The sequence below is a fragment of the Euprymna scolopes genome, chromosome 46 (genome assembly GCF_053919585.1).
Source record: "Euprymna scolopes isolate OS-2025 chromosome 46, ASM5391958v1, whole genome shotgun sequence".
Classification (NCBI taxonomy): Eukaryota; Metazoa; Mollusca; class Cephalopoda; order Sepiida; family Sepiolidae; genus Euprymna; species Euprymna scolopes.
The window spans coordinates 2,812,542-2,830,244 of record NC_136527.1 but is presented as its reverse complement, the minus strand read 5'-3'; the positions used below and the strand labels follow the sequence as shown (position 1 = coordinate 2,830,244).

General features: G+C 36.2%; 67 non-coding genes across 67 annotated transcripts; all 67 read right to left on the bottom strand.

Moving 5' to 3' along the window:
* Positions 1 to 36: 36 nt before the first annotated feature.
* Trnav-uac (transfer RNA valine (anticodon UAC)) lies at positions 37 to 109 on the bottom strand. Its single transcript has one exon. It is a non-coding gene; the product is annotated as a tRNA-Val (tRNA).
* Positions 110 to 238: 129 nt separating this feature from the next.
* Trnav-uac (transfer RNA valine (anticodon UAC)) lies at positions 239 to 311 on the bottom strand. Its single transcript has one exon. It is a non-coding gene; the product is annotated as a tRNA-Val (tRNA).
* Positions 312 to 642: 331 nt separating this feature from the next.
* Positions 643 to 715, bottom strand: Trnav-uac (transfer RNA valine (anticodon UAC)). The gene has a single exon. It is a non-coding gene; the product is annotated as a tRNA-Val (tRNA).
* Positions 716 to 844: 129 nt separating this feature from the next.
* On the bottom strand, positions 845 to 917 carry Trnav-uac (transfer RNA valine (anticodon UAC)). Its single transcript has one exon. It is a non-coding gene; the product is annotated as a tRNA-Val (tRNA).
* A 129-nt stretch (positions 918 to 1,046) lies between these two features.
* On the bottom strand, positions 1,047 to 1,119 carry Trnav-uac (transfer RNA valine (anticodon UAC)). Its single transcript has one exon. It is a non-coding gene; the product is annotated as a tRNA-Val (tRNA).
* Positions 1,120 to 1,248: 129 nt separating this feature from the next.
* Positions 1,249 to 1,321, bottom strand: Trnav-uac (transfer RNA valine (anticodon UAC)). Its single transcript has one exon. It is a non-coding gene; the product is annotated as a tRNA-Val (tRNA).
* Positions 1,322 to 1,450: 129 nt separating this feature from the next.
* On the bottom strand, positions 1,451 to 1,523 carry Trnav-cac (transfer RNA valine (anticodon CAC)). Its single transcript has one exon. It is a non-coding gene; the product is annotated as a tRNA-Val (tRNA).
* Positions 1,524 to 1,652: 129 nt separating this feature from the next.
* Trnav-uac (transfer RNA valine (anticodon UAC)) lies at positions 1,653 to 1,725 on the bottom strand. Its single transcript has one exon. It is a non-coding gene; the product is annotated as a tRNA-Val (tRNA).
* A 129-nt stretch (positions 1,726 to 1,854) lies between these two features.
* Trnav-uac (transfer RNA valine (anticodon UAC)) lies at positions 1,855 to 1,927 on the bottom strand. Its single transcript has one exon. It is a non-coding gene; the product is annotated as a tRNA-Val (tRNA).
* A 129-nt stretch (positions 1,928 to 2,056) lies between these two features.
* On the bottom strand, positions 2,057 to 2,129 carry Trnav-uac (transfer RNA valine (anticodon UAC)). Its single transcript has one exon. It is a non-coding gene; the product is annotated as a tRNA-Val (tRNA).
* A 129-nt stretch (positions 2,130 to 2,258) lies between these two features.
* Trnav-uac (transfer RNA valine (anticodon UAC)) lies at positions 2,259 to 2,331 on the bottom strand. Its single transcript has one exon. It is a non-coding gene; the product is annotated as a tRNA-Val (tRNA).
* A 331-nt stretch (positions 2,332 to 2,662) lies between these two features.
* Positions 2,663 to 2,735, bottom strand: Trnav-uac (transfer RNA valine (anticodon UAC)). The gene has a single exon. It is a non-coding gene; the product is annotated as a tRNA-Val (tRNA).
* Positions 2,736 to 3,470: 735 nt separating this feature from the next.
* On the bottom strand, positions 3,471 to 3,543 carry Trnav-uac (transfer RNA valine (anticodon UAC)). Its single transcript has one exon. It is a non-coding gene; the product is annotated as a tRNA-Val (tRNA).
* Positions 3,544 to 3,874: 331 nt separating this feature from the next.
* On the bottom strand, positions 3,875 to 3,947 carry Trnav-uac (transfer RNA valine (anticodon UAC)). Its single transcript has one exon. It is a non-coding gene; the product is annotated as a tRNA-Val (tRNA).
* A 331-nt stretch (positions 3,948 to 4,278) lies between these two features.
* Trnav-uac (transfer RNA valine (anticodon UAC)) lies at positions 4,279 to 4,351 on the bottom strand. The gene has a single exon. It is a non-coding gene; the product is annotated as a tRNA-Val (tRNA).
* Positions 4,352 to 4,480: 129 nt separating this feature from the next.
* On the bottom strand, positions 4,481 to 4,553 carry Trnav-uac (transfer RNA valine (anticodon UAC)). Its single transcript has one exon. It is a non-coding gene; the product is annotated as a tRNA-Val (tRNA).
* A 129-nt stretch (positions 4,554 to 4,682) lies between these two features.
* On the bottom strand, positions 4,683 to 4,755 carry Trnav-uac (transfer RNA valine (anticodon UAC)). Its single transcript has one exon. It is a non-coding gene; the product is annotated as a tRNA-Val (tRNA).
* A 128-nt stretch (positions 4,756 to 4,883) lies between these two features.
* On the bottom strand, positions 4,884 to 4,956 carry Trnav-uac (transfer RNA valine (anticodon UAC)). The gene has a single exon. It is a non-coding gene; the product is annotated as a tRNA-Val (tRNA).
* A 331-nt stretch (positions 4,957 to 5,287) lies between these two features.
* Trnav-uac (transfer RNA valine (anticodon UAC)) lies at positions 5,288 to 5,360 on the bottom strand. The gene has a single exon. It is a non-coding gene; the product is annotated as a tRNA-Val (tRNA).
* A 129-nt stretch (positions 5,361 to 5,489) lies between these two features.
* Trnav-uac (transfer RNA valine (anticodon UAC)) lies at positions 5,490 to 5,562 on the bottom strand. The gene has a single exon. It is a non-coding gene; the product is annotated as a tRNA-Val (tRNA).
* Positions 5,563 to 5,691: 129 nt separating this feature from the next.
* Positions 5,692 to 5,764, bottom strand: Trnav-uac (transfer RNA valine (anticodon UAC)). Its single transcript has one exon. It is a non-coding gene; the product is annotated as a tRNA-Val (tRNA).
* A 130-nt stretch (positions 5,765 to 5,894) lies between these two features.
* On the bottom strand, positions 5,895 to 5,967 carry Trnav-uac (transfer RNA valine (anticodon UAC)). The gene has a single exon. It is a non-coding gene; the product is annotated as a tRNA-Val (tRNA).
* Positions 5,968 to 6,096: 129 nt separating this feature from the next.
* Trnav-uac (transfer RNA valine (anticodon UAC)) lies at positions 6,097 to 6,169 on the bottom strand. The gene has a single exon. It is a non-coding gene; the product is annotated as a tRNA-Val (tRNA).
* Positions 6,170 to 6,298: 129 nt separating this feature from the next.
* On the bottom strand, positions 6,299 to 6,371 carry Trnav-uac (transfer RNA valine (anticodon UAC)). The gene has a single exon. It is a non-coding gene; the product is annotated as a tRNA-Val (tRNA).
* Positions 6,372 to 6,500: 129 nt separating this feature from the next.
* Trnav-uac (transfer RNA valine (anticodon UAC)) lies at positions 6,501 to 6,573 on the bottom strand. Its single transcript has one exon. It is a non-coding gene; the product is annotated as a tRNA-Val (tRNA).
* Positions 6,574 to 6,702: 129 nt separating this feature from the next.
* Trnav-uac (transfer RNA valine (anticodon UAC)) lies at positions 6,703 to 6,775 on the bottom strand. Its single transcript has one exon. It is a non-coding gene; the product is annotated as a tRNA-Val (tRNA).
* A 129-nt stretch (positions 6,776 to 6,904) lies between these two features.
* Positions 6,905 to 6,977, bottom strand: Trnav-uac (transfer RNA valine (anticodon UAC)). The gene has a single exon. It is a non-coding gene; the product is annotated as a tRNA-Val (tRNA).
* Positions 6,978 to 7,106: 129 nt separating this feature from the next.
* On the bottom strand, positions 7,107 to 7,179 carry Trnaa-ugc (transfer RNA alanine (anticodon UGC)). Its single transcript has one exon. It is a non-coding gene; the product is annotated as a tRNA-Ala (tRNA).
* A 129-nt stretch (positions 7,180 to 7,308) lies between these two features.
* Trnav-uac (transfer RNA valine (anticodon UAC)) lies at positions 7,309 to 7,381 on the bottom strand. Its single transcript has one exon. It is a non-coding gene; the product is annotated as a tRNA-Val (tRNA).
* Positions 7,382 to 7,712: 331 nt separating this feature from the next.
* Positions 7,713 to 7,785, bottom strand: Trnav-uac (transfer RNA valine (anticodon UAC)). Its single transcript has one exon. It is a non-coding gene; the product is annotated as a tRNA-Val (tRNA).
* A 129-nt stretch (positions 7,786 to 7,914) lies between these two features.
* On the bottom strand, positions 7,915 to 7,987 carry Trnav-uac (transfer RNA valine (anticodon UAC)). Its single transcript has one exon. It is a non-coding gene; the product is annotated as a tRNA-Val (tRNA).
* A 336-nt stretch (positions 7,988 to 8,323) lies between these two features.
* Trnav-uac (transfer RNA valine (anticodon UAC)) lies at positions 8,324 to 8,396 on the bottom strand. The gene has a single exon. It is a non-coding gene; the product is annotated as a tRNA-Val (tRNA).
* A 129-nt stretch (positions 8,397 to 8,525) lies between these two features.
* On the bottom strand, positions 8,526 to 8,598 carry Trnav-uac (transfer RNA valine (anticodon UAC)). Its single transcript has one exon. It is a non-coding gene; the product is annotated as a tRNA-Val (tRNA).
* Positions 8,599 to 9,131: 533 nt separating this feature from the next.
* Trnav-uac (transfer RNA valine (anticodon UAC)) lies at positions 9,132 to 9,204 on the bottom strand. Its single transcript has one exon. It is a non-coding gene; the product is annotated as a tRNA-Val (tRNA).
* A 332-nt stretch (positions 9,205 to 9,536) lies between these two features.
* On the bottom strand, positions 9,537 to 9,609 carry Trnav-uac (transfer RNA valine (anticodon UAC)). The gene has a single exon. It is a non-coding gene; the product is annotated as a tRNA-Val (tRNA).
* A 129-nt stretch (positions 9,610 to 9,738) lies between these two features.
* Positions 9,739 to 9,811, bottom strand: Trnav-uac (transfer RNA valine (anticodon UAC)). The gene has a single exon. It is a non-coding gene; the product is annotated as a tRNA-Val (tRNA).
* A 129-nt stretch (positions 9,812 to 9,940) lies between these two features.
* Trnav-uac (transfer RNA valine (anticodon UAC)) lies at positions 9,941 to 10,013 on the bottom strand. Its single transcript has one exon. It is a non-coding gene; the product is annotated as a tRNA-Val (tRNA).
* Positions 10,014 to 10,142: 129 nt separating this feature from the next.
* Trnav-uac (transfer RNA valine (anticodon UAC)) lies at positions 10,143 to 10,215 on the bottom strand. The gene has a single exon. It is a non-coding gene; the product is annotated as a tRNA-Val (tRNA).
* Positions 10,216 to 10,344: 129 nt separating this feature from the next.
* Trnav-uac (transfer RNA valine (anticodon UAC)) lies at positions 10,345 to 10,417 on the bottom strand. Its single transcript has one exon. It is a non-coding gene; the product is annotated as a tRNA-Val (tRNA).
* A 129-nt stretch (positions 10,418 to 10,546) lies between these two features.
* Positions 10,547 to 10,619, bottom strand: Trnav-uac (transfer RNA valine (anticodon UAC)). The gene has a single exon. It is a non-coding gene; the product is annotated as a tRNA-Val (tRNA).
* Positions 10,620 to 10,748: 129 nt separating this feature from the next.
* On the bottom strand, positions 10,749 to 10,821 carry Trnav-uac (transfer RNA valine (anticodon UAC)). Its single transcript has one exon. It is a non-coding gene; the product is annotated as a tRNA-Val (tRNA).
* A 533-nt stretch (positions 10,822 to 11,354) lies between these two features.
* Positions 11,355 to 11,427, bottom strand: Trnav-uac (transfer RNA valine (anticodon UAC)). Its single transcript has one exon. It is a non-coding gene; the product is annotated as a tRNA-Val (tRNA).
* Positions 11,428 to 11,763: 336 nt separating this feature from the next.
* Trnav-uac (transfer RNA valine (anticodon UAC)) lies at positions 11,764 to 11,836 on the bottom strand. The gene has a single exon. It is a non-coding gene; the product is annotated as a tRNA-Val (tRNA).
* Positions 11,837 to 11,965: 129 nt separating this feature from the next.
* Trnav-uac (transfer RNA valine (anticodon UAC)) lies at positions 11,966 to 12,038 on the bottom strand. The gene has a single exon. It is a non-coding gene; the product is annotated as a tRNA-Val (tRNA).
* Positions 12,039 to 12,167: 129 nt separating this feature from the next.
* Trnav-uac (transfer RNA valine (anticodon UAC)) lies at positions 12,168 to 12,240 on the bottom strand. Its single transcript has one exon. It is a non-coding gene; the product is annotated as a tRNA-Val (tRNA).
* Positions 12,241 to 12,369: 129 nt separating this feature from the next.
* On the bottom strand, positions 12,370 to 12,442 carry Trnav-uac (transfer RNA valine (anticodon UAC)). The gene has a single exon. It is a non-coding gene; the product is annotated as a tRNA-Val (tRNA).
* A 129-nt stretch (positions 12,443 to 12,571) lies between these two features.
* Trnav-uac (transfer RNA valine (anticodon UAC)) lies at positions 12,572 to 12,644 on the bottom strand. Its single transcript has one exon. It is a non-coding gene; the product is annotated as a tRNA-Val (tRNA).
* A 130-nt stretch (positions 12,645 to 12,774) lies between these two features.
* Trnav-uac (transfer RNA valine (anticodon UAC)) lies at positions 12,775 to 12,847 on the bottom strand. Its single transcript has one exon. It is a non-coding gene; the product is annotated as a tRNA-Val (tRNA).
* A 129-nt stretch (positions 12,848 to 12,976) lies between these two features.
* Positions 12,977 to 13,049, bottom strand: Trnav-uac (transfer RNA valine (anticodon UAC)). The gene has a single exon. It is a non-coding gene; the product is annotated as a tRNA-Val (tRNA).
* Positions 13,050 to 13,178: 129 nt separating this feature from the next.
* Positions 13,179 to 13,251, bottom strand: Trnav-uac (transfer RNA valine (anticodon UAC)). Its single transcript has one exon. It is a non-coding gene; the product is annotated as a tRNA-Val (tRNA).
* Positions 13,252 to 13,380: 129 nt separating this feature from the next.
* Positions 13,381 to 13,453, bottom strand: Trnav-uac (transfer RNA valine (anticodon UAC)). Its single transcript has one exon. It is a non-coding gene; the product is annotated as a tRNA-Val (tRNA).
* Positions 13,454 to 13,582: 129 nt separating this feature from the next.
* Positions 13,583 to 13,655, bottom strand: Trnav-uac (transfer RNA valine (anticodon UAC)). Its single transcript has one exon. It is a non-coding gene; the product is annotated as a tRNA-Val (tRNA).
* A 129-nt stretch (positions 13,656 to 13,784) lies between these two features.
* Positions 13,785 to 13,857, bottom strand: Trnav-uac (transfer RNA valine (anticodon UAC)). Its single transcript has one exon. It is a non-coding gene; the product is annotated as a tRNA-Val (tRNA).
* Positions 13,858 to 13,986: 129 nt separating this feature from the next.
* Positions 13,987 to 14,059, bottom strand: Trnav-aac (transfer RNA valine (anticodon AAC)). Its single transcript has one exon. It is a non-coding gene; the product is annotated as a tRNA-Val (tRNA).
* A 129-nt stretch (positions 14,060 to 14,188) lies between these two features.
* On the bottom strand, positions 14,189 to 14,261 carry Trnav-uac (transfer RNA valine (anticodon UAC)). Its single transcript has one exon. It is a non-coding gene; the product is annotated as a tRNA-Val (tRNA).
* A 329-nt stretch (positions 14,262 to 14,590) lies between these two features.
* Trnav-uac (transfer RNA valine (anticodon UAC)) lies at positions 14,591 to 14,663 on the bottom strand. The gene has a single exon. It is a non-coding gene; the product is annotated as a tRNA-Val (tRNA).
* Positions 14,664 to 14,792: 129 nt separating this feature from the next.
* Positions 14,793 to 14,865, bottom strand: Trnav-uac (transfer RNA valine (anticodon UAC)). Its single transcript has one exon. It is a non-coding gene; the product is annotated as a tRNA-Val (tRNA).
* A 533-nt stretch (positions 14,866 to 15,398) lies between these two features.
* Trnav-uac (transfer RNA valine (anticodon UAC)) lies at positions 15,399 to 15,471 on the bottom strand. The gene has a single exon. It is a non-coding gene; the product is annotated as a tRNA-Val (tRNA).
* Positions 15,472 to 15,600: 129 nt separating this feature from the next.
* On the bottom strand, positions 15,601 to 15,673 carry Trnav-uac (transfer RNA valine (anticodon UAC)). Its single transcript has one exon. It is a non-coding gene; the product is annotated as a tRNA-Val (tRNA).
* Positions 15,674 to 15,802: 129 nt separating this feature from the next.
* Trnav-uac (transfer RNA valine (anticodon UAC)) lies at positions 15,803 to 15,875 on the bottom strand. The gene has a single exon. It is a non-coding gene; the product is annotated as a tRNA-Val (tRNA).
* A 129-nt stretch (positions 15,876 to 16,004) lies between these two features.
* Trnav-uac (transfer RNA valine (anticodon UAC)) lies at positions 16,005 to 16,077 on the bottom strand. Its single transcript has one exon. It is a non-coding gene; the product is annotated as a tRNA-Val (tRNA).
* Positions 16,078 to 16,206: 129 nt separating this feature from the next.
* Positions 16,207 to 16,279, bottom strand: Trnav-uac (transfer RNA valine (anticodon UAC)). The gene has a single exon. It is a non-coding gene; the product is annotated as a tRNA-Val (tRNA).
* Positions 16,280 to 16,610: 331 nt separating this feature from the next.
* Trnav-uac (transfer RNA valine (anticodon UAC)) lies at positions 16,611 to 16,683 on the bottom strand. The gene has a single exon. It is a non-coding gene; the product is annotated as a tRNA-Val (tRNA).
* A 330-nt stretch (positions 16,684 to 17,013) lies between these two features.
* Trnav-uac (transfer RNA valine (anticodon UAC)) lies at positions 17,014 to 17,086 on the bottom strand. Its single transcript has one exon. It is a non-coding gene; the product is annotated as a tRNA-Val (tRNA).
* A 129-nt stretch (positions 17,087 to 17,215) lies between these two features.
* Positions 17,216 to 17,288, bottom strand: Trnav-uac (transfer RNA valine (anticodon UAC)). Its single transcript has one exon. It is a non-coding gene; the product is annotated as a tRNA-Val (tRNA).
* Positions 17,289 to 17,417: 129 nt separating this feature from the next.
* Positions 17,418 to 17,490, bottom strand: Trnav-uac (transfer RNA valine (anticodon UAC)). Its single transcript has one exon. It is a non-coding gene; the product is annotated as a tRNA-Val (tRNA).
* A 129-nt stretch (positions 17,491 to 17,619) lies between these two features.
* On the bottom strand, positions 17,620 to 17,692 carry Trnav-uac (transfer RNA valine (anticodon UAC)). The gene has a single exon. It is a non-coding gene; the product is annotated as a tRNA-Val (tRNA).
* Between the last annotated feature and the right edge of the window lie 11 nt (positions 17,693 to 17,703).

The following is a 17,703-nucleotide window of genomic DNA, read 5'->3' as shown; positions in this document are numbered from 1 at the left end:
TTTTCAATGTACCAGTTAAGATGAAGACAAAAGCATAGGTTCCGGCGAAGTTCGAACTCGCGACTTTCTGCGTGTAAAGCAGATGTGATAACCACTACACCACAGAACCGTTGCAAATCTATAGAGAGTTTTATATAAAAGTTGATGAATTTGTATCCAAAACAATGAAAACATAATAATTTCCAACGATATTTTGGGTATTTTTTCAATGTACCAGTTAAGATGAGGACAAAAGCGTAGGTTCCGGCGAGGTTCGAACTCGCGACTTTCTGCGTGTAAAGCAGATGTGATAACCACTACACCACAGAACCGTTGCCAATCTCTAGAGAGTTTTATATAAAAGTTGATGAATTTGTATCCAAAACAATGAAAACATAAACATTTCCAACGATATTTTGGGTATTTTTTCAATGTACCAGTTAAGATGAAGACAAAAGCATAGGTTCCGGCGAGGTTCGAACTCGAGACTTTCTGCGCGTTAAGCAGAAGTGATAACCACTACACCACAGGACCGTTGCCAATCTATAGAGAGTTTTATATAAAAGATTAAAAATTTGTATCCAAAACAATGAAAACATGATGATTTCCAACGATATGTTGGGTATTTTTTCAATGTACCAGTTAAGATGAAGACAAAAGCATAGTTTCCGGCGAGGTTCGAACTCGCGACTTTCTGCGTGTAAAGCAGATGTGATAACCACTACACCACAGAACCTTTGCCAATCTATAGAGAGTTTTATATAAAAGTTGATGAATTTGTATCCAAAACAATGAAAACATAATAATTTCCAACGATATTTTGGGTATTTTTTCAATGTACCAGTTAAGATGAAGACAAAAGCATAGGTTCCGGCGAGGTTCGAACTCGCGACTTTCTGCGTGTAAAGCAGATGTGATAACCACTACACCACAGAACCGTTGCCAATCTATAGAGAGTTTTATATAAAAGTGGATGAATTTGTATCCAAAACAATGAAAACATAAAAATTTCCAACGATATTTTGGGTATTTTTTCAATGTACCAGTTAAGATGAAGACAAAAGCATAGGTTCCGGCGAGGTTCGAACTCGCGACTTTCTGCGTGTAAAGCAGATGTGATAACCACTACACCACAGAACCGTTGCCAATCTATAGAGAGTTTTATATAAAAGTTGATGAATTTGTATCCAAAACAATGAAAACATAATAATTTCCAACGATATTTTGGGTATTTTTTCAATGTACCAGTTAAGATGAAGACAAAAGCATAGGTTCCGGGGAGGTTCGAACTCGCGACATTCTGCGTGTAAAGCAGATGTGATAACCACTACACCACAGAACCGTCGCCAATCTATAGAGAGTTTTATATAAAAGTTGATGAATTTGTATCCAAAACAATGAAAACATAATAATTTCCAACGATATTTTGGGTATTTTTTCAATGTACCAGTTAAGATGAAGACAAAAGCGGAGGTTCCGGCAAGGTTCGAACTTGCGACTTTCTGCGTGTGAAGCAGATGTGATAACCACTACACCACAGAACAGTTGCCGATCTATAGAGAGTTTTATCTAAAAGTTGATTAATTTGTATCCAAAACAATGAAAACATAATAATTTCCAACGATATTTTTGGTATTTTTTCAATGTACCAGTTAAGATGAAGACAAAAGCGTAGGTTCCGGCGAGGTTCGAACTCGCGACTTTCTGCGTGTAAAGCAGATGTGATAACCACTACACCACAGAACCGTTGCCAATCCATAGAGAGTTTTATACAAAAGTTGATGAATTTGTATCCAAAACAATGAAAACATAATAATTTCCAACGATATTTTGGGTATTTTTTCAATGTACCAGTTAAGATGAAGACAAAAGCATAGGTTCCGGCGAGGTTCGAACTCGCGACTTTCTGCGTGTAAAGCAGATGTGATAACCACTACACCACAGAACCGTTGCCAATCTATAGAGAGTTTTATACAAAAGTTGATGAATTTGTATCCAAAACAATGAAAACATAATAATTTCCAACGATATTTTGGGTATTTTTTCAATGTACCAGTTAAGATGAAGACAAAAGCATAGGTTCCGGCGAGGTTCGAACTCGCGACTTTCTGCGTGTAAAGCAGATGTGATAACCACTACACCACAGAACCGTTGCCGATCTATAGAGAGTTTTATATAAAAGTTGATGAATTTGTATCCAAAACAATGAAAACATAATAATTTCCAACGATATTTTGGGTATTTTTTCAATGTACCAGTTAAGATGAAGACAAGAGCAGAGGTTCCGGCGAAGTTCGAACTCGCGACTTTCTGCGTGTAAAGCAGATGTGATAACCACTACACCACAGAACCGTTGCCAATCTATAGAGAGTTTTATATAAAAGTGGATGAATTTGTATCCAAAACAATGAAAACATAATAATTTCCAACGATATTTTGGGTATTTTTTCAATGTACCAGTTAAGATGAAGACAAAAGCATAGGTTCCGACGAAGTTCGAACTCGCGACTTTCTTCGTGTAAAGCAGATGTGATAACCACTACACCACAGAACCGTTGCAAATCTATAGAGAGTTTTATATAAAAGTTGATGAATTTGTATCCAAAACAATGAAAACATAATAATTTCCAACGATATTTTGGGTATTTTTTCAATGTACCAGTTTAGATGAGGACAAACGCGTAGGTTCCGGCGAGGTTCGAACTCGCGACTTTCTGCGTGTAAAGCAGATGTGATAACCACTACACCACAGAACCGTTGCCAATCTATAGAGAGTTTTATATAAAAGTTGATGAATTTGTATCCAAAACAATGAAAACATAAACATTTCCAACGATATTTTGGGTATTTTTTCAATGTACCAGTTAAGATGAAGACAAAAGCATAGGTTCCGGCGAGGTTCGAACTCGAGACTTTCTGCGCGTTAAGCAGAAGTGATAACCACTACACCACAGGACCGTTGCCAATCTATAGAGAGTTTTATATAAAAGGTTAAAAATTTGTATCCAAAACAATGAAAACATGATGATTTCCAACGATATGTTGGGTATTTTTTCAATGTACCAGTTAAGATGAAGACAAAAGCATAGTTTCCGTCGAGGTTCGAACTCGCGACTTTCTGCGTGTAAAGCAGATGTGATAACCACTACACCACAGAACCGTTGCCAATCTATAGAGAATATTATATAAAAGTTGATGAATTTGTATCCAAAACAATGAAAACATAATAATTTCCAACGATATTTTGGGTATTTTTTCAATGTACCAGTTAAGATGAAGACAAAAGCATAGGTTCCGACGAAGTTCGAACTCGCGACTTTCTTCGTGTAAAGCAGATGTGATAACCACTACACCACAGAACCGTTGCAAATCTATAGAGAGTTTTATATAAAAGTTGATGAATTTGTATCCAAAACAATGAAAACATAATAATTTCCAACGATATTTTGGGTATTTTTTCAATGTACCAGTTAAGATGAGGACAAAAGCGTAGGTTCCGGCGAGGTTCGAACTCGCGACTTTCTGCGTGTAAAGCAGATGTGATAACCACTACACCACAGAACCGTTGCCAATCTATAGAGAGTTTTATATAAAAGTTGATGAATTTGTATCCAAAACAATGAAAACATAAACATTTCCAACGATATTTTGGGTATTTTTTCAATGTACCAGTTAAGATGAAGACAAAAGCATAGGTTCCGGCGAGGTTCGAACTCGAGACTTTCTGCGCGTTAAGCAGAAGTGATAACCACTACACCACAGGACCGTTGCCAATCTATAGAGAGTTTTATATAAAAGGTTAAAAATTTGTATCCAAAACAATGAAAACATGATGATTTCCAACGATATGTTGGGTATTTTTTCAATGTACCAGTTAAGATGAAGACAAAAGCATAGTTTCCGGCGAGGTTCGAACTCGCGACTTTCTGCGTGTAAAGCAGATGTGATAACCACTACACCACAGAACCGTTGCCAATCTATAGAGAATATTATATAAAAGTTGATGAATTTGTATCCAAAACAATGAAAACATAATAATTTCCAACGATATTTTGGGTATTTTTTCAATGTACCAGTTAAGATGAAGACAAAAGCATAGGTTCCGGGGAGGTTCGAACTCGCGACTTTCGGCGTGTAAAGCAGATGTGATAACCACTACACCACAGAAACGTTGCCAATCTATAGAGAGTTTTATATAAAAGTTGATGAATTTGTATCCAAAACAATGAAAACATAATAATTTCCAACGATATTTTGGGTATTTTTTCAATGTACCAGTTAACATGAAGACAAAAGCATAGGTTCCGCCGAGGTTCGAACTCGCCACTTTCTGCGTGTAAAGCAGATGTGATAACCACTACACCACAGAACCGTTGCCAATCTATAGAGAGTTTTATATAAAAGTTTAAACATTTGTATCCAAAACAATGAAAACATAATGATTTCCAACGATATTTTGGGTATTTTTTCAATGTACCAGTTAAGATGAAGACAAAAGCATAGGTTCCGGCGAGGTTCGAACTCGCGACTTTCTGCGTGTAAAGCAGATGTGATAACCACTACACCACAGAACCGTTGCCAATCTATAGAGAGTTTTATATAAAACTTGATGAATTTTTATCCAAAACAATGAAAACATAATAATTTCCAACGATATTTTGGGTATTTTTTCAATGTACCAGTTGAGATGAAGACAAAAGCATAGGTTCCGGCGAGGTTCGAACTCGCGACTTTCTGCGTGTAAAGCAGATGTGATAACCACTACACCACAGAACCGTTGCCAATCTCTAGAGAGTTTTATATAAAAGTTGATGAATTTGTATCCAAAACAATGAAAACATAATAATTTCCAACGATATTTTGGGATGTTTTCAATGTACCAGTTAAGATGAAGACAAAAGCATAGATTCCGGCGCGGTTCGAACTCGCGACTTTCTGCGTGTAAAGCAGATGTGATAACCACTACACCACAGAACCGTTGCCAATCTCTAGAGAGTTTTATATAAAAGTTGATTAATTTGTATCCAAAACAATGAAAACATAATAATTTCCAACGATATTTTGGGTATTTTTTCAATGTACCAGTTAAGATGAAGACAAAAGCATAGATTCCGGCAAGGTTCGAACTCGCCACTTTCTGCGTGTAAAGCAGATGTGATAACCACTACACAACAGAACCGTTGCCAATCTCTAGAGAGCTTTATATAAAAGTTGATGAATTTGTATCCAAAACAATGAAAACATAATAATTTCCAACGATATTTTGGGTATTTTTTCAATGTAACAGTTAAGATGAAGACAAAAGCGTAGGTTCCGGCGAGGTTCGAACTCGCGACTTTCTGCGTGTAAAGCAGATGTGATAACCACTACACCACAGAACCGTTGCCAATCTATAGAGAGTTTTATATAAAACTTGATGAATTTTTATCCAAAACAATGAAAACATAATAATTTCCAACGATATTTTGGGTATTTTTTCAATGTACCAGTTAAGATGAAGATAAAAGAATAGGTTCCGGCGAGGTTCGAACTCGCGACTTTCTGCGTGTAAAGCAGATGTGATAACCACAATACCACAGAACCATTGCCAATCTATAGAGAGTTTTATATAAAAGTTGATGAATTTGTATCCAAAACAATGAAAACATAATAATTTCCAACGATATTTTGTGTATTTTTTCAATGTAATAGTTAAGATGAAGACAATAGCATAGGTTCCGACGAGGTTCGAACTCGCGACTTTCTGCGTGTAAAGCAGATGTGATAACCACTACACCACAGAACCCGTTGCCAATCTATAGAGAGTTTTATATAAAAGTTGATGAATTTGTATCCAAAACAATGAAAACATAATAATTTCCAACGATATTTTGGGTATTTTTTCAATGTACCAGTTAAGATGAAGACAAAAGCATAGGTTCCGGCGAGGTTCGAACTCGCGACTTTCTGCGTGTACAGCAGATGTGATAACCACTACACCACAGAACCGTTGCCAATCTATAGAGAGTTTTATATAAAAGTTGATGAATTTGTATCCAAAACAATGAAAACATAATAATTTCCAACGATATTTTGGGTATTTTTTCAATGTAATAGTTAAGATGAAGACAAAAGCATAGGTTCCGGCGAGGTTCGAACTCGCGACTTTCTGCGTGTAAAGCAGATGTGATAACCACTACACCACAGAACCGTTGCCAATCTATAGAGAGTTTTATATAAAAGTTGATGAATTTGTATCCAAAACAATGAAAACATAAAAATTTCAAACGATATTTTGGGTATTTTTTCAATGTACCAGTTAAGATGAAGACAAAAGCATAGGTTCCGGCGAGGTTCGAACTCGCGACTTTCTGCGTGTAAAGCAGATGTGATAACCACTACACCACAGAACCGTTTCCACTCTATAGAGAGTTTTATATAAACGTTGATGAATTTCTATCCAAAACAATGAAAACATAATAATTTCCAACGATATTTTGGGTATTTTTTCAATGTACCAGTTAAGATGAAGACAAAAGGATAGGTTCCGGCGAGGTTCGAACTCGCGACTTTCTGCGTGTAAAGCAGATGTGATAACCACTACACCACAGAACCGTTGCCAATCTATAGAGAGGTTTATATAAAAGTTGATGAATTTGTATCCAAAACAATGAAAACATAATAATTTCCAACGATATTTTGTGTATTTTTTCAATGTACCAGTTAAGATGAAGATAAAAGCATAGGTTCCGGCGAGGTTCGAACTCGCGACTTTCTGCGTGTAAAGCAGATGTGATAACCACAACACCACAGAACCGTTGCCAATCTCTAGAGAGTTTTATATAAAAGTTGATGAATTTGTATCCAAAACAATGAAAACATAATAATTTCCAACGATATTTTGGGTATTTTTTCAATGTAATAGTTGAGATGAAGACTAAAGCATAGGTTCCGGCGAGGTTCGAACTCGCGACTTTCTGCGTGTAAAGCAGATGTGATAACCACAACACCACAGAACCGTTGCCAATCTCTAGAGAGTTTTATATAAAAGTTGATGAATTTGTATCCAAAACAATGAAAACATAATAAGTTCCAACGATATTTTGGGTATTTTTTCAATGTACCAGTTAAGATGAAGACAAAAGCATAGGTTCCGGCGAGGTTCGAACTCGCGACTTTCTGCGTGCAAAGCAGATGTGATAACCACTACACCACAGAACCGTTGCCAATCTATAGAGAATATTATATAAAAGTTGATGAATTTGTATCCAAAACAATGAAAACATAATAATTTCCAACGATATTTTGGGTATTTTTTCAATGTACCAGTTAAGATGAAGACAAAAGCATAGGTTCCGGCGAGGTTCGAACTCGCCACTTTCGGCGTGTAAAGCAGATGTGATAACCACTACACCACAGAACCGTTGCCAATCTATAGAGAGTTTTATATAAAAGTGGATGAATTTGTATCCAAAACAATGAAAACATAATAATTTCCAACGATATTTTGGGTATTTTTTCAATGTACCAGTTAAGATGAAGACAAAAGCATAGGTTCCGCCGAGGTTCGAACTCGCCACTTTCTGCGTGTAAAGCAGATGTGAAAACCACTACACCACAGAACCGTTGCCAATCTATAGAGAGTTTTATATAAAAGTTGATGAATTTGTATCCAAAACAATGAAAACATAATAATTTCCAACGATATTTTGGGTATTTTTTCAATGTACCAGTTAAGATGAAGACAAAAGCATAGGTTCCGGCGAGGTTCGAATTCGCGACATTCTGCGTGTAAAGCAGATGTGATAACCACTACACCACAGAACCGTTGCCAATCTATAGAGAGTTTTATATAAAAGTTTAAACATTTGTATCCAAAACAATGAAAACATAATGATTTCCAACGATATTTTGGGTATTTTTTCAATGTACCAGTTAAGATGAAGACAAAAGCATAGGTTCCGGCGAGGTTCGAACTCGCCACTTTCTGCGTGTAAAGCAGATGTGATAACCACTACACCACAGAACCGTTGCGAATCTATAGAGAGTTTTATATAAAAGTTTAAACATTTGTATCCAAAACAATGAAAACATAATGATTTCCAACGATATTTTGGGTATTTTTTCAATGTACCAGTTAAGATGAAGACAAAAGCATAGGTTCCGGCGAGGTTCGAACTCGCGACTTGCTGCGTGTAAAGCATATGTATGTGATAACCACTACACAACAGAACCGTTTCCAATCTATAGAGAGTTTTTATATAAAAGTTGATGAATTTGTATCCAAAACAATGAAAACATAATAATTTCCAACGATATTTTGGGTATTTTTTCAATGTACCAGTTGAGATTAAGACAAAAGCATAGGTTCCGGCGAGGTTCGAACTCGCGACTTTCTGCGTGTAAAGCAGATGTGATAACCACTACACCACAGAACCGTTGCCAATCTCTAGAGAGTTTTATATAAAAGTTGATGAATTTGTATCCAAAACAATGAAAACATAATAATTTCCAACGATATTTTGGGTATTTTTTCAATGTACCAGTTAAGATGAAGACAAAAGCATAGATTCCGGCGAGGTTCGAACTCGCCACTTTCTGCGTGTAAAGCAGATGTGATAACCACTACACCACAGAACCGTTGCCAATATCTAGAGAGTTTTATATAAAAGTTGATGAATTTGTATCCAAAACAATGAAAACATAATAATTTCCAACGATATTTTGGGTATTTTTTCAATGTACCAGTTAAGATGAAGACAAAAGCATTGTTGCCGGCGAGGTTCGAACTCGCCAATTTCTGCGTGTAAGGCAGATGTGATAACCACTACACCACAGAACCGTTGCCAATCTATAGAGAGTTTTATATAAAAGTTGATGAATTTTTATCCAAAACAATGAAAACATAATAATTTCCAACGATATTTTGTGTATTTTTTCAATGTACCAGTTAAGATGAAGATAAAAGCATAGGTTCCGGCGAGGTTCGAACTCGCGACTTGCTGCGTGTAAAGCAGATGTGATAACCACAATACCACAGAACCGTTGCCAATCTATAGAGAGTTTTATATAAAAGTTGATGAATTTGTATCCAAAACAATGAAAACATAATAATTTCCAACGATATTTTGTGTATTTTTTCAATGTAATAGTTAAGATGAAGACAATAGCATAGGTTCCGACGAGGTTCGAACTCGCGACTTTCTGCGTGTAAAGCAGATGTGATAACCACTACACCACAGAACCCGTTGCCAATCTATAGAGAGTTTTATATAAAAGTTGATGAATTTGTATCCAAAACAATGAAAACATAATAATTTCCAACGATATTTTGGGTATTTTTTCAATGTACCAGTTAAGATGAAGACAAAAGCATAGGTTCCGGCGAGGTTCGAACTCGCGACTTTCTGCGTGTACAGCAGATGTGATAACCACAACACCACAGAACCGTTGCCAATCTATAGAGAGTTTTATATAAAAGTTGATGAATTTGTATCCAAAACAATGAAAACATAATAGTTTCCAACGATATTTTGGGTATTTTTTCAATGTAATAGTTAAGATGAAGACAAAAGCATAGGTTCCGGCGAGGTTCGAACTCGCGACTTTCGGCGTGTAAAGCAGATGTGATAACCACTACACCACAGAACCGTTGCCAATCTATAGAGAGTTTTATATAAAAGTTGATGAATTTGTATCCAAAACAATGAAAACATAAAAATTTCCAACGATATTTTGGGTATTTTTTCAATGTACCAGTTAAGATGAAGACAAAAGCATAGGTTCCGGCGAGGTTCGAACTCGCGACTTTCTGCGTGTAAAGCAGATGTGATAACCACTACACCACAGAACCGTTTCCAATCTATAGAGAGTTTTATATAAACGTTGATGAATTTGTATCCAAAACAATGAAAACATAATAATTTCCAACGATATTTTGGGTATTTTTTCAATGTACCAGTTAAGATGAAGACAAAAGCATAGGTTCCGGCGAGGTTCGAACTCGCGACTTTCTGCGTGTAAAGCAGATGTGATAACCACTACACCACAGAACCGTTGCCAATCTATAGAGAGTTTTATATAAAAGTTGATGAATTTGTATCCAAAACAATGAAAACATAATAATTTCCAACGATATTTTGGGTATTTTTTCAATGTACCAGTTAAGATGAAGATAAAAGCATAGGTTCCGGCGAGGTTCGAACTCGCGACTTTCTGCGTGTAAAGCAGATGTGATAACCACAACACCACAGAACCGTTGCCAATCTCTAGAGAGTTTTATATAAAAGTTGATGAATTTGTATCCAAAACAATGAAAACATAATAATTTCCAACGATATTTTGGGTATTTTTTCAATGTAATAGTTGAGATGAAGACAAAAGCATAGGTTCCGGCGAGGTTCGAACTCGCGACTTTCTGCGTGTAAAGCAGATGTGATAACCACAACACCACAGAACCGTTGCCAATCTCTAGAGAGTTTTATATAAAAGTTGATGAATTTGTATCCAAAACAATGAAAACATTATAATTTCCAACGATATTTTGGGTATTTTTTCAATGTACCAGTTAAGATGAAGACAAAAGCATAGGTTCCGGCGAGGTTCGAACTCGCGACTTTCTGCGTGTAAAGCAGATGCGATAACCACTACACCACAGAACCGTTGCCAATCTATAGAGAATATTATATAAAAGTTGATGAATTTGTATCCAAAACAATGAAAACATAATAATTTCCAACGATATTTTGGGTATTTTTTCAATGTACCAGTTAAGATGAAGACAAAAGCATAGGTTCCGGCGAGGTTCGAACTCGCCACTTTCGGCGTGTAAAGCAGATGTGATAACCACTACACCACAGAACCGTTGCCAATCTATAGAGAGTTTTATATAAAAGTGGATGAATTTGTATCCAAAACAATGAAAACATAATAATTTCCAACGATATTTTGGGTATTTTTTCAATGTACCAGTTAAGATGAAGACAAAAGCATAGGTTCGGCCGAGGTTCGAACTCGCGACTTTCTGCGTGTAAAGCAGATGTGAAAACCACTACACCACAGAACCGTTACCAATCTATAGAGAGTTTTATATAAAAGTTGATGAATTTGTATCCAAAACAATGAAAACATAATAATTTCCAACGATATTTTGGGTATTTTTTCAATGTACCAGTTAAGATGAAGACAAAAGCATAGGTTCCGGCGAGGTTCGAATTCGCGACATTCTGCGTGTAAACCAGATGTGATAACCACTACACCACAGAACCGTTGCCAATCTATAGAGAGTTTTATATAAAAGTTTAAACATTTGTATCCAAAACAATGAAAACATAATGATTTCCAACGATATTTTGGGTATTTTTTCAATGTACCAGTTAAGATGAAGACAAAAGCATAGGTTCCGGCGAGGTTCGAACTCGCCACTTTCTGCGTGTAAAGCAGATGTGATAACCACTACACCACAGAACCGTTGCGAATCTATAAAGAGTTTTATATAAAAGTTTAAACATTTGTATCCAAAACAATGAAAACATAATGATTTCCAACGATATTTTGGGTATTTTTTCAATGTACCAGTTAAGATGAAGACAAAAGCATAGGTTCCGGCGAGGTTCGAACTCGCGACTTGCTGCGTGTAAAGCATATGTATGTGATAACCACTACACAACAGAACCGTTTCCAATCTATAGAGAGTTTTTATATAAAAGTTGATGAATTTGTATCCAAAACAATGAAAACATAATAATTTCCAACGATATTTTGGGTATTTTTTCAATGTACCAGTTGAGATGAAGACAAAAGCATAGGTTCCGGCGAGGTTCGAACTCGCCACTTTCTGCGTGTAAAGCAGATGTGATAACCACTACACCACAGAACCGTTGCCAATCTCTAGAGAGTTTTATATAAAAGTTGATGAATTTGTATCCAAAACAATGAAAACATAATAATTTCCAACGATATTTTGGGGATTTTTTCAATGTACCAGTTAAGATGAAGACAAAAGCATAGATTCCGGCGAGGTTCGAACTCGCCACTTCCTGCGTGTAAAGCAGATGTGATAACCACTACACCACAGAACCGTTGCCAATCTCTAGAGAGTTTTATATAAAAGTTGATGAATTTGTATCCAAAACAATGAAAACATAATAATTTCCAACGATATTTTGGGTATTTTTTCAATGTAACAGTTAAGATGAAGACAAAAGCATAGGTTCCGGCGAGGTTCGAACTCGCCACTTTCTGCGTGTAAAGCAGATGTGATAACCACTACACCACAGAACCGTTGCCAATCTATAGAGAGTTTTATATAAAAGTTGATGAATTTTTATCCAAAACAATGAAAACATAATAATTTCCAACGATATTTTGGGTATTTTTTCAATGTACCAGTTAAGATGAAGATAAAAGCATAGGTTCCGGCGAGGTTCGAACTCGCGACTTTCTGCGTGTAAAGCAGATGTGATAACCACTACACCACAGAACCGTTGCCAATCTATAGAGAGTTTTATATAAAAGTTGATGAATTTGTATCCAAAACAATGAAAACATAATAATTTCCAACGATATTTTGTGTATTTTTTCAATGTAATAGTTAAGATGAAGACAATAGCATAGGTTCCGACGAGGTTCGAACTCGCGACTTTCTGCGTGTAAAGCAGATGTGATAACCACTACACCACAGAACCCGTTGCCAATCTATAGAGAGTTTTATATAAAAGTTGATGAATTTGTATCCAAAACAATGAAAACATAATAATTTCCAACGATATTTTGGGTATTTTTTCAACGTACCAGTTAAGATGAAGACAAAAGCATAGGTTCCGGCGAGGTTCGAACTCGCGACTTTCTGCGTGTAAAGCAGATGTGATAACCACTACACCACAGAACCGTTGCCAATCTATAGAGAGTTTTATATAAAAGTTGATGAATTTGAATCCAAAACAATGAAAACATAATAATTTCCAACGATATTTTGGGTATTTTTTCAATGTAATAGTAAAGATGAAGACAAAAGCATAGGTTCCGGCGAGGTTCGAACTCGCCACTTTCTGCGTGTAAAGCAGATGTGATAACCACTACACCACAGAACCGTTGCCAATCTATAGAGAGTTTTATATAAAAGTTGATGAATTTGTATCCAAAACAATGAAAACATAAAAATTTCCAACGATATTTTGGGTATTTTTTCAATGTACCAGTTAAGATGAAGACAAAAGCATAGGTTCCGGCGAGGTTCGAACTCGCGACTTTCTGCGTGTAAAGCAGATGGGATAACCACTACACCACAGAACCGTTTCCAATCTATAGAGAGTTTTATATAAGCCTTGATGAATTTGTATCCAAAACAATGAAAACATAATAATTTCCAACGATATTTTGGGTATTTTTTCAATGTACCAGTTAAGATGAAGACAAAAGCATAGGTTCCGGCGAGGTTCGAACTCGCGACTTTCTGCGTGTAAAGCAGATGTGATAACCACTACACCACAGAACCGTGGCCAATCTACAGAGAGTTTTATATAAAAGTTGATGAATTTGTATCCAAAACAATGAAAACATAATAATTTCCAACGATATTTTGGGTATTTTTTCAATGTACCAGTTAAGACGAAGATAAAAGCATAGGTTCCGGCGAGGTTTGAACTCGCGACTTTCTGCGTGTAAAGCAGATGTGATAACCACTACACCACAGAACCGTTGCCAATCTATAGAGAGTTTTATATAAACGTTTAAAAATTTGTATCCAAAACAATGAAAACATAATAATTTCCAACGATATTGTGGGTATTTTTTCAATGTAATAGTTGAGATGAAGACAAAAGCATAGGTTCCGGCGAGGTTCGAACTCGCGACTTTCTGCGTGTAAAGCAGATGTGATAAACACTACACCACAGAACCATTGCCAATCTGTAGAGAGTTTTATATAAAAGTTGATGAATTTGTATCCAAAACAATGAAAACATAATAATTTCCAACGATATTTTGGGTATTTTTTCAATGTACCAGTTAAGATGAAGACAAAAGCGTAGGTTCCGGCGAGGTTCGAACTCGAGACTTTCTGCGTGTTAAGCAGAAGTGATAACCACTACACCACAGGACCGTTGCCAATCTATAGAGAGTTTTATATAAAAGTTGATGAATTTGTATCCAAAACAATGAAAACATAATAATTTCCAACGATATTTTGTGTATTTTTTCAATGTAACAGTTAAGATGAAGACAAAAGCATAGGTTCCGGCGAGGTTCGAACTCGCGACTTTCTGCGTGTAAAGCAGATGTGATAACCACTACACCAAAGAACCGTTGCACTTATAGAGAGTTTTATCTAAAAGTTGATGAATTTGTGTCCAAAACAATGAAAACATAATAATTTCCAACCATATTTTGGGTATTTTTTCAATGTACCAGTTAAGATGAAGACAAAAGCGTAGGTTCCGGCGAGGTTCGAACTCGCGACTTTCGGCGTGTAAAGCAGATGTAATAACCACTACACCACAGAACCGTTGCCAATCTATAGAGAGTTTTATATAAAAGTTGATGAATTTGTATCCAAAACAATGAAAACATAAAAATTTCCAACGATATTTTGGGTATTTTTTCAATGTACCAGTTAAGATGAAGACAAAAGCATAGGTTCCGGCGAAGTTCGAACTCGCGACTTTCTGCGTGTAAAGCAGATGTGATAACCACTACACCACAGAACCGTTTCCAATCTATAGAGAGTTTTATACAAAAGTTGATGAATTTGTATCCAAAACAATGAAAACATAATAATTTCCAACGATATTTTGGGTATTTTTTCAATGTACCAGTTAAGATGAAGACAAAAGCGTAGGTTCCGGCGAGGGTCGAACTCGCGACTTTCTGCGTGTAAAGCAGATGTGATAACCACTACACCACAGAACCGTTGCCAATCTATAGAGAGTTTTATATAAAAGTTGATGAATTTGTATCCAAAACAATGAAAACATAATAATTTCCAACGATATTTTGGGTATTTTTTCAATGTACCAGTTAAGATGAAGACAAAAGCATAGGTTCCGGCGAGGGTCGAACTCCAGACTTTCTGCGCGTTAAGCAGAAGTGATAACCACTACACCACAGGACCGTTGCCAATCTATAGAGAGTTTTATATAAAAGGTTAAAAATGTGTATCCAAAACAATGAAAACATGATGATTTCCAACGATATGTTGGGTATTTTTTCAATGTACCAGTTAAGATGAAGACAAAAGCATAGGTGCCGGCGAGGTTCGAACTCGCCAATTTCTGCGTGTAAAGCAGATGTGATAACCACTACACCACAGAACCGTTGCCAATCTATAGAGAGTATTATATAAAAGTTGATGAATTTGAATCCAAAACAATGAAAACATAATAATTTCCAACGATATTTTGGGTATTTTTTCAATGTAATAGTAAAGATGAAGACAAAAGCATAGGTTCCGGCGAGGTTCGAACTCGCCACTTTCTGCGTGTAAAGCAGATGTGATAACCACTACACCACAGAACCGTTGCCAATCTATAGAGAGTTTTATATAAAAGTTGATGAATTTGTATCCAAAACAATGAAAACATAAAAATTTCCAACGATATTTTGGGTATTTTTTCAATGTACCAGTTAAGATGAAGACAAAAGCATAGGTTCCGGCGAGGTTCGAACTCGCGACTTTCTGCGTGTAAAGCAGATGTGATAACCACTACACCACAGAACCGTTTCCAATCTATAGAGAGTTTTATATAAACGTTGATGAATTTGTATCCAAAACAATGAAAACATAATAATTTCCAACGATATTTTGGGTATTTTTTCAATGTACCAGTTAAGATGAAGACAAAAGCATAGGTTCCGGCGAGGTTCGAACTCGCGACTTTCTGCGTGTAAAGCAGATGTGATAACCACTACACCACAGAACCGTGGCCAATCTACAGAGAGTTTTATATAAAAGTTGATGAATTTGTATCCAAAACAATGAAAACATAATAATTTCCAACGATATTTTGGGTATTTTTTCAATGTACCAGTTAAGACGAAGATAAAAGCATAGGTTCCGGCGAGGTTCGAACTCGCGACTTTCTGCGTGTAAAGCAGATGTGATAACCACTACACCACAGAACCGTTGCCAATCTATAGAGAGTTTTATATAAAAGTTTAAAAATTTGTATCCAAAACAATGAAAACATAATAATTTCCAACGATATTGTGGGTATTTTTTCAATGTAATAGTTGAGATGAAGACAAAAGCATAGGTTCCGGCGAGGTTCGAACTCGCGACTTTCTGCGTGTAAAGCAGATGTGATAAACACTACACCACAGAACCGTTGCCAATCTATAGAGAGTTTTATATAAAAGTTGATGAATTTGTATCCAAAACAATGAAAACATAATAATTTCACACGATATTTTGGGTATTTTTTCAATGTACCAGTTAAGATGAAGACAAAAGCGTAGGTTCCGGCGAGGGTCGAACTCGCGACTTTCTGCGTGTAAATGCGATGTGATAACCACTACACCACAGAACCGTTGCCAATCTATAGAGAGTTTTATATAAAAGTTGATGAATTTGTATCCAAAACAATGAAAACATAATAATTTCCAACGATATTTTGGGTATTTTTTCAATGTACCAGTTAAGATGAAGACAAAAGCGTAGGTTCCGGCGAGGGTCGAACTCGCGACTTTCTGCGTGTAAAGCAGATGTGATAACCACTACACCACAGAACCGTTGCCAATTTATATAGAGTTTTATATAAAAGTTGATGAATTTGTATCCAAAAAAATGAAAACATAAACATTTCCAACGATATTTTGGGTACTTTTTCAATGTACCAGTTAAGATGAAGACAAAAAGCATAGGTTCCGGCGAGGTTCGAACTCGAGACTTTCTGCGTGTAAAGCAGATGTGATAACCACTACACCAAAGAACCGTTGCACTTATAGAGAGTTTTATCTAAAAGTTGATGAATTTGTGTCCAAAACAATGAAAACATAATAATTTCCAACCATATTTTGGGTATTTTTTCAATGTACCAGTTAAGATGAAGACAAAAGCGTAGGTTCCGGCGAGGTTCGAACTCGCGACTTTCGGCGTGTAAAGCAGATGTGATAACCACTACACCACAGAACCGTTGCCAATCTATAGAGAGTTTTATATAAAAGTTGATGAATTTGTATCCAAAACAATGAAAACATAAAAATTTCCAACGATATTTTGGGTATTTTTTCAATGTACCAGTTAAGATGAAGACAAAAGCATAGGTTCCGGCGAGGTTCGAACTCGCGACTTTCTGCGTGTAAAGCAGATGTGATAACCACTACACCACAGAACCGTTTCCAATCTATAGAGAGTTTTATACAAAAGTTGATGAATTTGTATCCAAAACAATGAAAACATAATAATTTCCAACGATATTTTGGGTATTTTTTCAATGTACCAGTTAAGATGAAGACAAAAGCGTAGGTTCCGGCTAGGGTCGAACTCGCGACTTTCTGCGTGTAAAGCAGATGTGATAACCACTACACCACAGAACCGTTGCCAATCTATAGAGAGTTTTATACAAAAGTTGATGAATTTGTATCCAAAACAATGAAAACATAATAATTTCCAACGATATTTTGGGTATTTTTTCAATGTACCAGTTAAGATGAAGACAAAAGCGTAGGTTCCGGCTAGGGTCGAACTCGCGACTTTCTGCGTGTAAAGCAGATGTGATAACCACTACACCACAGAACCGTTGCCAATCT